General features: G+C 43.0%; 1 long non-coding RNA gene across 4 annotated transcripts in view; it reads right to left on the bottom strand.

Annotated features, from left to right (window-relative positions):
- Window positions 1-13461, bottom strand: part of LOC133771650 (uncharacterized) — a 104459-nt gene that overhangs the window by 18369 nt on the left and 72629 nt on the right. For all 4 annotated transcript variants that reach the window (XR_009867601.1, XR_009867602.1, XR_009867600.1 and 1 more), the window contains one exon: window positions 11150-11315. This is a non-coding gene — a long non-coding RNA (uncharacterized LOC133771650). The remainder of the gene's footprint in view (window positions 1-11149; window positions 11316-13461) is intronic.

The following is a 13461-nucleotide window of genomic DNA, read 5'->3' as shown; positions in this document are numbered from 1 at the left end:
TAATTTCTCAAAATTTGGGGGGGGGGGCAGATATTTAGATTTTATTTACTTATTTGAAAGGTAGAGTTACAGACAGAGAGGGAGACATATGCAGAAAGGTCTTCCACCTTCTGGTTCACTCCACAGATGGCTGTGATGGCCGGAGTTGAGCCAATTTGAAGCCAGGAGCTTGTTCCAGGTCTCCCACATGGGTGCAGGGGCCCAAACACTTGGGCCATCTTCTACTGCTGTCCCAGGCCATAGCAGAGAGCTATATTGGAAGAAGAGCAGCTGGAACTCAAATTTTTGCCCATATGGGATGCCAGTGCCACAGGTAGAGGCTTAGCCTACTGTGCCACATCCCTAGCCCCTCTGAAAATTTTCAAGACCATGCAAAACTTGCCAGACACTGAGGAGACACCTAGAAGAGACTGATTATTTCCATGAGATGCAGTAGCATGAAGGAGGAAATGAGGGAAAACAGCACAGCAGGTGGCAAGTTAGAGGGCGAGAGCTGTTAGAAGCAGTGAGAACATGTCCTGGACAGCCTCATGTGGCCACAGCCCCATGCTCACCCCCAGCATCCCTAAGCAGGAGCTCCCATCCCTTTGGTGATAAGAGGGAACAGAGTAGCTAAGATGAGGTCTGTTCCCCAGACTCATCTGCTCTTGGTCCCAGACACTGCAGGATTTTCAAGTAATTACCAGAGCCCCCTGCAGTAAAGATCTGCTTGAATTTTCACTAGGAGCCAACATGCATTTGTTTTGAAGGATGCTGAGTGCTGTGGTAGCTGAGCCAGAAGGAGAATGTTGGCGTCTTCACTGTGGCCGACCGGGTCCAACAGCAAATAGCCCACTTGGAAGGAGAGAGAGAGCAATGTCCCAAGTTGATCTTCTCAGAGGCCAGCCAGACCCCCATCGAGTACAGGAAGAGCAAGGGGAAGAGGGAGCTGCCCCTCTGTCGACATGGAAGCCCCCTAGCCTCTGCGACCTAAATAGCCTCCCACAGCCACCATTTGCAGATCTGGATGCTGAGTTTCAGGGAGACAAAGGTCTTGCTCAGGGACAATGGGACCTGCCACTCAGAGTGGTGGTTTTCAGTTTCCAGTGCTACTGTGCAGGACACACTGGGAAGCCAAAGTCAGGACTGTCACCTAGAGCCCCCTTGCCGAGGCCTTGGGTGTGCCATGGAACCCCACAGTGGCACTTTCTCTGTAAATAAAAAGGCATAACAATTATCTTCCCATGATGTCACTGTGGATAGCCAATAAAAAATGATTAAAAAGCAATTGTCAAGAATGGAAAGCAAACACATAATAAGAGAAAATAGCTGTGATCTACTAACTTCCATGGGAATTTAGATACAATAATAATTAAAAAAACCACCAATCCCTGGATATCTACACAAGTTAGAGGGAGCCATTAGTGAAATGGAAAGAAAAGTAGATTTTCTTGATAGTGTTAGGAAGAAGAAGAGTAGATGTGTATTATTTGTCAAAAAAAAAATGAGAGTTTTCAGGAGCATATGGCAAATTAATCATTAAGACTCTCTTATGGCTCGAATCCACTTAATATGTTCTCTGTGGTATGTGTACAACAAACTACAAAATTACATTATGGTGACTATTAAATGATTCATCAGGGTCACTTCCCCAATAGATTTAGAATCTGGTGCTTATCCATGCTTCCCCCTTGGTAAGCTTTATTATCTCAATTGTGTTTGCCAGTGGCTAATTAGAGGTGATGGTACTAGCTAATTGCTAAAATTTTTCAGAGCCGTGCAAAGTATTTATTTTGAGAGGAGGGGAAAATTACAGTTCCATCTTTGGCAGCCAAAGAGACGGCGTTGTGATTTTAACAAATGGTGTGGCTGCTGGGCTTTTAAGAGTTCAGCAGCAGTTTAATATGCAAAGTGACTGGCTGGCAATGTGGACCTGGGGCTGAGATGCTGTTACTGCATCTGGTACCCAGGAGAACTCAGGCTACATCTGGGTTCATGCTTTGTGGCTTTAGAGTCCCATAGCCTGTATTTGATCCATAAGGACTTTTTCTCTCCCAAAACCCTTAACCACAGTAGCAATATGGGAAAGCCAAGGGAGTGGTTGCAAAATGAACCAGGCTCATTCTGGAATGTCCAAGGCAAAGAGACCAAAGCAGATGAGGTCCAAGTGATAAGGAAAAGTGCAATCTGATAGGCAGAGCAAGACTTCAAAGACCAAAAATAACTTCTTTGTTAGTAGGGAACAAAGACCAGAGATCCAGGAAAGCAGTGATTAGAAACTCAAGCTGGCGGTCCTAAGAAGTCTGACAACAAACTGCCAAGTTGCAAACCCTAGAATGAATAGCTGTGGTTTGGATATATTAATTTGGGTGTCCCCCAAAGGTCCACGTGTTAAAGGTTTAGTCTCCAAAGTCTTTTGTTAATAGTGCTAAGTGGGTGGGAACTTAATCCAATTATGATGTTTAGAGATGAGAATTGGAGAAGTGATGACATTGGATAAGGCTTTTAGAATGGAGCTCCACAGTTGAATTATGGTGGCTTTATAGGGAGAGTCACAGACACATTCTCCCTTCTACATTGTCTCATGGTCTTGCCTATGGCAACACCCTCACCTGATACCAAATCAACAAGGCCACAGATCCTGGACTGTGAACCTCCAAAACCATAAACCTCCTTTGTTCATAAGTAGATGTTTTAGATTTCTAGTTGTAGTAACAACAAGCTGATCAACAGCACAGGTCAGGATTAAGACTGGTCTCTAGGAAAGAAGGAGGTAAAAGCCAGAGGAAGAGAACAATCAAGTCTGGATCTCAAATACCAAGAGTATCATAGCATCAGGAGGGATGATGGTGCTGAGTCCTAGAGCACAGTGTTAACTCATCTATGATCTGAGGGTGATGCCAGTTGTCTCAGAGATCAACAGCTGGCCCCAGCTCATAGACAGCTACATTTATGCATCTTTCATCTTTTTAATATTTTATTGGGTCAATCAGCATTCAATATACTCATCAGCCATTCCCATTTCCAGGGTGTATTCCTATTTGTAGGAGACTGGAAATAAAATTAATTTCTTGGTTTGTGTGCAGAGTTTGCCATGCAAACCAGGTTCTGCCAATGAAATGCATTCATGCCAGATTTGAAGGTAGGAACTGGAGACCATTTTCCTGTCCTTATCATGCAGCATGAAGTCATGGCTCTATAGGACTGTGCAACCATGAGGCTGCATCTCTCCCTTCTGCATGGCAAGGACTAAGGCTGCCCAATGGTGACACTACTACACCTTGAAATCTACCATCACATTCACCCCAATAAAGCTACTCTTCCTACAGGCTGCTCCCAGACAGTGACTGAGCAAGGCAGAGAGACAGGGAGCTCCTGCGATGGGTGACTTTGGCTCAAGGATTCTTCAAGATCTGCTTTGCTAAACCTCTCTGAGGTCTTCTCCCTCGCAGATCTGATTCTGTGGCATCAATAGAAAGAATCTGGTAGAAATTTGTTTTCTGTAGCCCTGCTCCTGCCGTGAACCTCTTAAGGGCAAGGGAGTGACTCTCCTCACTTGGTGCCTTACATACTCAGTGAAAAAGAGAAAGCAGTAAGGACTCTAACACCTGTTCTGTTTATTGTTTGTTTTTTAATTAGGACAGCAATGATATTTATTTATTGAAAACCTAATCTATACACAAAACATTTACCTTATAGCTCACTATATATATGATCCCATTTCATTTAATCCTCACAATAGCACAGGTCTTATTATTAGAACCATTTTGCAGATGACGACACTGAAGCTTAAAGAGATGATGCAATTTTCTCTAAGTAACATGACTAGCAAAGAACATGTTCTCAAGGCCAGTGTTGTGGCACAGTGGGTTAGGCTGCTGGCATCCCATATCTGAGTGCCAGTTCGAGTCCTAGCTGCTCCACTTCCAAACCAGCTCTCTGACAATATACCTGCGGAGGCCATGGAGGATCGCCCACGTACTTGTAGCGCTGCCACACATGTAGGAGGCTCAGGTGAGGTTCCAGCCCCCTGGCATTAGCCTTGCCTACCTCTGGTTTTTGCAGTCATTTGTGGAGCGAACCAGCAAGTGGAAAATCTCTATGTGTCCCTCTCTATATACTGCTTGCCTTTCAAATAAATAAAACTAAAAAAAAAAAAAAAAAAAAAAAAAAAGACACATTTGCCTGCTTGATTTGTTGTGCCAGGCCCCAGCCTAGCATCTATACAGACGTTGCTTCTAAAAAAGGCAGTGACAGCACCAGGAGTTCAGCAGGGGCGGCTTGGCCTAGATGAATCTGACTAAGGATTCTCCATGGTTAGGTTCCTTTTCAATGTTGCCGTGGTACCTATAATAATGAGGATTGCCAGGTGAAATACGGGGCACCCGGCTGCATTTGAATTTCGGATCATCAATGAGTATTTTTTAGTAGAGTATGCTCCCAGTAATATTTAAGACATACTTACATAAAATTATTTGTTCTTTACCTGGAGTTTGGATTTACATGGGTGTCTTGAGTTTTTACTTGCTCATTCTAGTATCCCTAACAGTGGTTAAGAAGCCTCTCCTGAGGAATGTTCAAGTTCAAAACCGTGATGCCAAAAGTCAGGTGGTGTTAGAGCAGAGAGTAATAGTGGCGGCTAAAATACCGAGCACCTTTCTATGTGGCCGGCACTGTTTTGAGGGCTTTCGTGTGGTCAGTCACTTTCACCTCAAAACAAGCTGGGGGGTAGGGTGTGGGGAGAGGGGCAGACCTCACTCCTACTCCTATCTGCTGTTGACTGAGGCAGAGCAATGGTCCTGGAGCACACAGCTAGCGAGCAGCAGGACCTTGGGTTCCAGATGCTCAGTGCTTAACCAGTGCCCGTTCTTACGGGGAGCAGGTCTCAGTTTGCCAAATTATACAAGGAGTACTCAGCTCAGGTTCCCATAAATGTTAGGAATCCCCTCTTTGTGCGTTCCCATTCACTAACAGTTTAGATCCCATTGTTCTCCCCAACAGTTTTCAAACCCTGGTCTGGCAGTCACTCAACTAGATCCTGTATTTAAAAAATACATGTTTCTTATTTAAAAAAGAATCTTAATGTTTTAAAATTTTAAAGTGCAGCCAGCGCTGTGGCTCACTTGGCTAACCCTCCGCCTGCGGCACCAGCACCCCAGGTTCTAGTCCTGGTTGGGGTGCCAGATTCTGTCCCGGTTGCTCCTCTTCCAGTCCAGCTCTCTGCTGTGGCCCGAGAAGGCAGTGGAGGATGGCCCAAGTGCTTGGGCCCTGTACCCTCATGGGAGACCAGGAGGAAGCACCTGGCTCCAGGCTTCGGATCGGCGCAGCACCGGCTGTAGCGGCCATTTTGGGAGTGAACCAACGGAAAGAAGACCTTTCTCTCTGTCTCTCTCTCTCACTGTCTAACTCTGCCTGTCAAAAAAATATTTTAAGTGCAAAAAAAAAAAAAAATCCCAAACTACACAAAGTGTAAGGAAATTTAAAGTCACTTCTTCCCATTGTTAATATGCTATGCAAGTGTACTTTTAAAAATTTGTGGAAAAAATAAAAAGGCTTATTTCAATGCGAAAAAATGAAATTCATCTATAGTTGCTTCACAATATGCATTGTTTGTGAACATTTCATTATATACATTGTTTGTGAACATTTTGTAGACCCATCATACACATAGCTTTCAAAATGTTTTTGCACTGAGGCTGGCACTGTGGTGCAGTGGGTAAAGCCTCTGCCTGCAGTGCCAGCATCCCATATGTGTGCTGGTATGAGTTCTGGCTGCTCCACTTCCAATCCAGCTCTATGCTATGGCCTGGGAAAGCAGTGGAAAATGGTCCAAGTCCTTGGGCCCCTGCACCCATGTAAGAGACCTGAATGAAGCTCTTGGATCAAGGCTTCAGCTGGGCACAGTCCTGGCTGTTGTGGCCATTTGGGGAGTGAACCAGGAGATGGAAGACCTCGCTCTTTCTCTCTCTGCCTCTGCCTCTCCTTCTCTGTAACTCTGACCTTCAAATAAATAAATAAATCTTCTTTTAAAAAATGTTTTTGCACAAAAACAAACTCACATTTCATTTTTCTGTGAACTTTTTCAAGTCCCCTGAGGCAGTCTTCCAGTTTTCCTTCGGATGTATCTGTTTTCACATTTACTTTTTCTAGACAAAATTTTAATCATACCACATACACTGAGCATTTTCCTTCGCTATAAGTAGTCTTTGAGAATGCTATGCACTGAATTGTGTCTTCTTACCTCTCAGATTTGTATGCTGAAGTCCTAACTCCCCCCCACCCCAGTGTGACTCCATTTGGAGTAAGTAATTGAGATTTGGTGGGATCATAAGGGTGGGCCCTTTTTCCACAGGGTTGGTGTCCTAATCAGATTAGACAATAGAAGGCCTGTTCACCTGCTGTGCCCTGTGGATTCACAGCAAGAAGAGAGCCCTCACCAGAAACCAACACTATCATATCTTCATCTAGGATTTCCACTTTCCAGAATCGTGAGAAAATAAACCTGGGTTGTTTAAGCCTTTCAGTCTGGTGTTTCATTACAGAAGTCCAAGCAGACTAATACAGAGAACATGAGTTTTTCAAACAATAATACTCTGCCTGATGCTTACACCAAAAATTACTCAACTAATTCCCTATTGCTAATTCTGTAAACTGCTTCCAAATTTGCACTTTCATAAATAGCATGTATGATAAGCAGAGTTTCCTGACTCAACCTTAGGATAGATCTCTAGAGGCAGAATCACTGATAGGGTGACCAGTTGTCTCAGTTTACCCTGGCCTGGCCTGACACCTGCACTAAAAGTCGTATGATTTGGATAACTCAACCTTGCACACTGAGACAATTAGTCACTGTAGCTCTCAGACAAAAGCAATGTAGTTTCTTAAGGCCTTTTTTTCTTTTCTTTTTTTTTTTTTCTTTTTTGACAGGCAGAGTTAGACAGTAAGAGAGAGACAAGAGAGAAAGGTCTTCCTTTTCCGTTGGTTCACCCCCAAAATGGCCGCTATGGCCAGTGCGCTGCGCTGATCCGAAGCCAGGAGCCAGGTGCTTTCTCCTGGTCTCCCATGAGGGTGCAGGGCCCAAGCACTTGGGCCATCCTCCACTGCCTTCCCAGGCCACAGCAGAGAGCCAGACTGGAAGAGGAGCAACCAGGACAGAATCCGGCGCCCCAACAGGGACTAGAACCTGGGGTGCCAGTGCCGCAGGAGGATTAGCCAAGTGAGCCGTGGTGCCAGCCTCTCAGGCCTTCTTATACACATTGCTGAATCTCCCACCAGATGGATGTCACATCCACACCTACTATACGAGACATTTCCCTTTGGAGGTATAGAACCTTAACTGTCATTTATATCTACATACTTCAGCATAGATAGATACATGGGGTGTAAATTAAAAGTAATCTATATATACCCTAGAAAGAGATAATTAATATGTGAAGTACCCCAATCAGGAATCCACATTCCAGAGGTGGCTGGTTAGCATTTGAAAGACCCTAATCAGGAGCCTCCACTCCAACTCCAGTGCTTGCTACAAGCACCCAGACAAGTGCTTGCTTTAAATGCTGCTCTCTGAAGCTGCATATTGAACTTGTTAATCAGCATAAAGAATATTAGAAATAATGTCTCATCCATGAAATACAAACTATTCGAAGAATCTTCTGTTTTACATTAACAATATTTTGAAAAATCTGGTATCAAAAAAAAAAAAAAGCAGCCTAACATCGTAGGAGTAACACTTTATGTAGAGAAGTCTACATGATCCCATCAACCCTACGTTTCCTAGAGTATTGTAGAGGTTTGGAAATGGGAGGGGGCACTTTGGAGTTGCCACGATGACTAGAGGGGTTGGGGGAAGATCTAGCATCATTCAGTGCCTAGGTCCAGACGAAAAGTCCTACAAAGCTCAGGACAGTACAGCACCCTAAATACCAGGGACAGACATGGGCCTTTGGCATAGTGGTTAAGATGTCACTTGGGATGCCCACATACCATAGTGGAGTGCTAGTTCAAGTTCTATTCTGGTTCCAATCCAGATATTTGCCAGCGTACACCCTGATAAAGCAATAGATGAAGGCTCAAGTACTTGGGTCCCTGCTATTCATGGGTGAGACCTGGATTGAGTTCCTGGCCCCTCAGCTGTTGCAGGCTTTTGAGGAGAGAATCAACTGACAGCAGATCTCTCTCTCTCTCTCTTTGCCTTTCAAATAAAATAAAAATGAATGAATGAATCAAAAATATATGCTAGGGCTGCTGGAGAAGTTTCTGGTTAAAGATCAGAACCTTGTCACATTTTTGCCTCAAAATAAACCTTCCAAGTTCAAGAACCTCAAGAACAGAAGGTCCACACTTCAGTGGGCTCAGATAGCACATCAACTACTCCTTGTTGCTGCTCTTGGATTGGAGACTTTGGATTGTTTGTTTTTGATTCTTTTATCATATGTGGCTGGGAATCCAAAGGCCTGTAATCGGGAGCTCTGAAGTTCAAGGGCATCAGAAAACAGATGTCCAAGCTCAAGTAGAGAGAGAAATGGCCTTCCTCTGCCTATTAGGACCCTGAAGGGATTCTGTATTTCCCAAGCACTTTGTAAAGGCAATCCTGTTTACCAAGTCAACTGAGTCAAATACTGACCTTTTCTGGAAACATCCTCACAGACACACCCAGAAATGACCTTGACCAGCCCTCTGGGCAGCTCTTAGCCCAAGCAAGTTGACATATAAAATTAGCCATCACACACACCCCACAAGCCCTACTTCCACAAGCCGGGGTGAGGATGAGGAGCAGACAGTGGCTCACAATCTTGAGTGGAATCAAAGGATGGGAACAGAGGCAGAGCAGTTTAGGAAAAGGGTTCAGCACCGGGAGATTGCTGGGTATTGTTGGTGGCCACAGTCTAAGAATGTCCAGGGAACTGAACAACCCCCCTGCAGACTGTCAAGGTGAGAAAAGCCTGTCACATCACCCAAGTGGAACAGCCATGGGAGCTGCTGTCCGATAAGCTCTTAAATTCTGGCAGATCCCATTAGCTATTGCGATGGTCCTTCGCTCTGATTGTGTATTAGAATTACCTGGAAATGTTTACAGTATTAACACAGAGGCATGGGTACTGATTTAATTTTTCTGTGACTAGATCCAAATACCTTTTCCATTAAATGTTCCCTGTATAATTTTAATGGATAACCAAGTACTAACATATTTAGAATTTACTTTAAAATATCTCAGCACAGACTATGTGATGTTATTATATCTTTGGATTAAGCCAGTAGTTCTTGACTTGGGTTTTAGGCTGAAGTCACATGGGGCACTTTTAAAAAATACTGATATCTCAATGCCACCTCCAAAAATTCCGATATAATTAGTCTAGAGGTACAGCATCAGCATCAATGGTTTTAAAAGTTTCTTTAGGTGACTCCAATAGACATTCAAGGTTGAGATCCACTAAACCTATTCCAGACAGTGACAAAATATATGAAAAGACACAAAGTTCCAAGGTGGTCAAACCGCATTCTACTCTATTTATTCCTGCCTGAATCAAAAATGAGTGCTTTGCAAATTAGCATACTGGACATCAAATGAGTTTTTATTAAATAGATGATGAATGTAAGAAATGGCCTCTCCACAGTGAAATTACAGTTCTATGATACATAGGTTTTGGCAAACAACATTCTAGAGACATTCCCTACCTCTGCATGAGTAGAGTATAGGGATATCAAGTTATAGATGCTACACTGGAAATGTATTAGGAATATTACCCTAAGCTAAATCCCTAGGTAGGTTCATATTCAGCTGTAAATTCTCAAAGGTGTGGGTTGCCTAATGCCAGCTCCATGGGGTCCAGGAGGCTGGGCCTTTACCTCAAAGGAATCTTTGATGTAAAGTGTAACTTGAGCACTTCAGAGTGAACTTCCTCAAGCTTAATCTTGTGAACCTTTTGTGAGAACCTGCTACTAAGCATTCAATTAGTAAATATTTGCACATCTAGCAGAAGTTTTCCTTAGACTTACTGGGATGAAACCTCACTTCCATTTACTGTGCACCTGTTGGTCCTTAGCTGAGAGGTCCCAACACTTTTCAGCTGTCTTTTTCTATCAAAAGCAGCCTACAACTTGTACCTCATCAGTCATCAGGTCAGGTCATGACACTGAGATGGGAAACCACCAAGCAGATTTTCCGCTAGTCTTGCCTGAGCCCCATACACCCCCCTCCCTGGGTGAATTAGGCTTTCCCAAGAAGGTGGAGCAGGATACCCAGAGGAGTGGAAAAAAGCCAATTGTCTAATGCGAACCATTTGATCAATGATCTAGTCACTGAATTTGAATTACTTGTCAAATAGCCTACTCCTAAATTCTAACAACTTTACCCCTTACTAATTTTCTAAACTGTATCTTAAATAATATTATTCTTGAATATGTCCAGTAAATTTTAAGATATTCTGTTAAAGATAGGAATGACTAGCACTTCTCTCTGATTATTAGGAGCAAAGAATACTTGTTAAATGAGCAAATAAAAAATGTTTCCATTAGCTATCATTTTGAGAGCTTTCCTGCTCCAGGAGTCCAAGTTACAGTATCCCCTTGGGAGAAAATACCAGAATGGCTGGAGACCTGGAATTCACACCCAAGTGGACTATCTCCTTGAACTACCCCAAGCTGACCTTCCCTTTGATGAGACCTCAATTACCTTTTCATTTATGTGAATCTTCCAAATATCTTCTCTTCAGATTTTACTCAAATTGTCAGGATCATTCATTTATTCATTCATTGAAGAATATGGTTTGAGCAGCAACTATACACAAGTGTTCACTAGGCAGATCCAGCAATGGATCACAGAAATTTCTTCCTTCAGGAACTTTCAATATAGCAGGGGCACAATGTTCAAAAAATAACACAAAAGTGAGTAGGTAATCACACATTCTGATGACTATTCACAAAGAGAAATATGAAACCCTGCTGTCGGAATGGTTACGCTATCTACAGAAGAAGAGTGTGATTTTTAGACTTTTTCTCTTTTTCCCTATCTCTACAAAGACTGATTAGGAAGACACTTGCCTTCCTGAGCAATCAGAAGGGCAATTAGAAATGTGCCTACCTATTCGAGGGATAATGGACCCACTATCACTTTCAGAGATTAAAAACAGACACAAGGGCAGCTGTGTGACCGAAACCTCCCACTTACCTCATTTTAACTGGAGAAACCAGAGTCCATCCGCTCTCAGATCTCTTCCTTGCCATATCGAACTTTGTTGCAAAGTCAAGTACACAAGAAGTGCTCCAGTTCCTGCTCTGCATTACAAAGCAAAGCAATCTACTTCGGATGTACATAATGCCCATCAAAATAGTGCCTGAAAATCAAGAATACCTCATTTTTAATACATTCATGATTGTACCACCACCACAACTACATCAATTATAATTTTTTAAAAGCTTTATTTGTTTGTTTAAAAGTCAGAGTTACAGAGAGAGAGGGACAGACAGAGAGAAAGAAATCTTCCATCAGCTGGTTTACTTCTCAGATGGCGGCAATGGGCCAGGGATGGACCAGGCCGAAAACAGGAGCCTGGAATTCCATCCAGGTCGCCCATGTGAGTGTTGGGACCCAAACACTTGAGCCATTCTCCACTACTTTTCCCAGGCCATTAGCAGAGAGCTGGATCATAAGTGGAACAGGTGGGACAAGAACCAAGACCCATATGGGATATTGGTATTGGAGGTGGCAGTTTACCCACTACATCACAACACCAGCCCCAAGAATACCTCTTGTTTAAGTATTTACAAAACATAGATACATATTTGGTCTTAATCAGAACAGAATAATACATTTCAGTTTATTCATTCTAGACCAATAATTCTTCTCTATAATTATCCAGGTAAGTCAGTTACTCTGTAGAACCTTCCACGATTTCTCCACGATGTCCCAGGCACTGTTATTAATAGTTACATCCTCCTCTGCACTCTTACAAGACTTCCAGTGCAGTTCTGCATTGTTCCATAAATATCTTCAGGTCTTAAGAATTTTTTTGGCCTATTTTACTCTACTGAAGACCCAGAAGTGACCAACTAGGTCTTATTTATTTGTGTACCCTGGGTACCTAGCAGAAAGCCAAGCTTTGTGTGTGTGTGTGTGTGTGTGTTTAAAATTTATTTATTTATTTGAAAGGCAGTTATAGAGAGAGAGAGAGAGGGAGAGACAGAGATTCTTCCATCTGTGGATTCACTCCCCAAATGGCCACAAAGGCTGGAACTGGGCCATTCTGAAGTCAGGAACCAGGATTTCTTCCACGTCTCTCAAGTGAGTGCAGGGGCCCAAGGACTTGGGCTATCCTCAGCTGTTTTTCCAGGTGCATTGGCAAGGAACTAGATCAGAAGTGAAGCATCTTGAACCAGAGTCCATATGGGATGCCAGCATTGCAGGCTATGGCTTTACCTGCTTCGCCAGAAAGCTGGCCTCAGAATGCCAAGTTTATAGTAATAAAAGATTTAGTGAATGAAGAGATATAGACTAAGTGGAATCTCATCACAAAAAATGGAGGAGGGCAGCGTTGACTTTTGATTTTAACCTTAGTGAAGAGACAGGCATGCAAAATGTAGGCAAGCATAGCATTCAAAAGAGAACTAAAGTGCCAAGATGGTGAGAGGAGGAGAGAAGATACAGAAAGAAAGCCATTGGGGATAATGAAAGAGAGTAGAGAGGACGAGACTGGAGCAGAAGAGGCCAATGATGGAGCACCTTGTAGGTCATGATAAGAATGTGGAGAGCTGGCCCTCGGTATCCATGGATTCTGCACCTGCAGATTCAACCAACCATGGAGCAAAAACATAGGAAAAGAAATTACATTTCTAACAAACATGTTCGGACTCTTTCCATAGTCAGTCCCTACACAATAAAGTATAACAACTTTTTACATTGCATTTACTTTGCACTAGGTACTGAAATACCAGTGCCTGGCATGGCAGAGATCCCCCAGAGGGTTTTATTGACTGACTGTGTTCTGATTGGTGGATCCCATGCAGGACTGTTAGCTGAAGATCACAAATGGATTGAGAGGATAAGAAAAGAGAGTGTGGCCATACTAGGCTTTTGACTTGAGCTGCTGGATGCATGGTGTTGCTCCTTACCCACATATGAAAGAGCAGGGGAGGCACAAGTTTGTGAAAAGGAAAACATTAATTCTGTTACATTTAATACTTACTACATGTGCATATGGAAAGGTTTAGCAGGCCAAGTTCAATGCAACAAAACTCTAGAAGAACCAAACTGAAATAACCTTGAGGATCATTTTATTATGAATAAATCTTTGGATTCAGTTGAGAATCATGAAGTACTCCTCGGTTCTCACAACCCTTTTGGCTAGCTGTAGCAGACTGAAAAATGGCCATTCCAAAATGTGATGTTTTATTCAGGTATATGTCCATATGGCTTTATTTGAAAAGAAGGTCTCTGCAGATGTTTAAGAATCCTGAGATGGGTGGATTATCTTGATTATCTGG

Source organism: Lepus europaeus, chromosome 12, assembly GCF_033115175.1.
Source record: "Lepus europaeus isolate LE1 chromosome 12, mLepTim1.pri, whole genome shotgun sequence".
NCBI lineage: Eukaryota > Metazoa > Chordata > Mammalia > Lagomorpha > Leporidae > Lepus > Lepus europaeus.
Note: the sequence above shows the minus strand (reverse complement) of the source record. Positions and strands in the feature narration are given on the sequence as shown.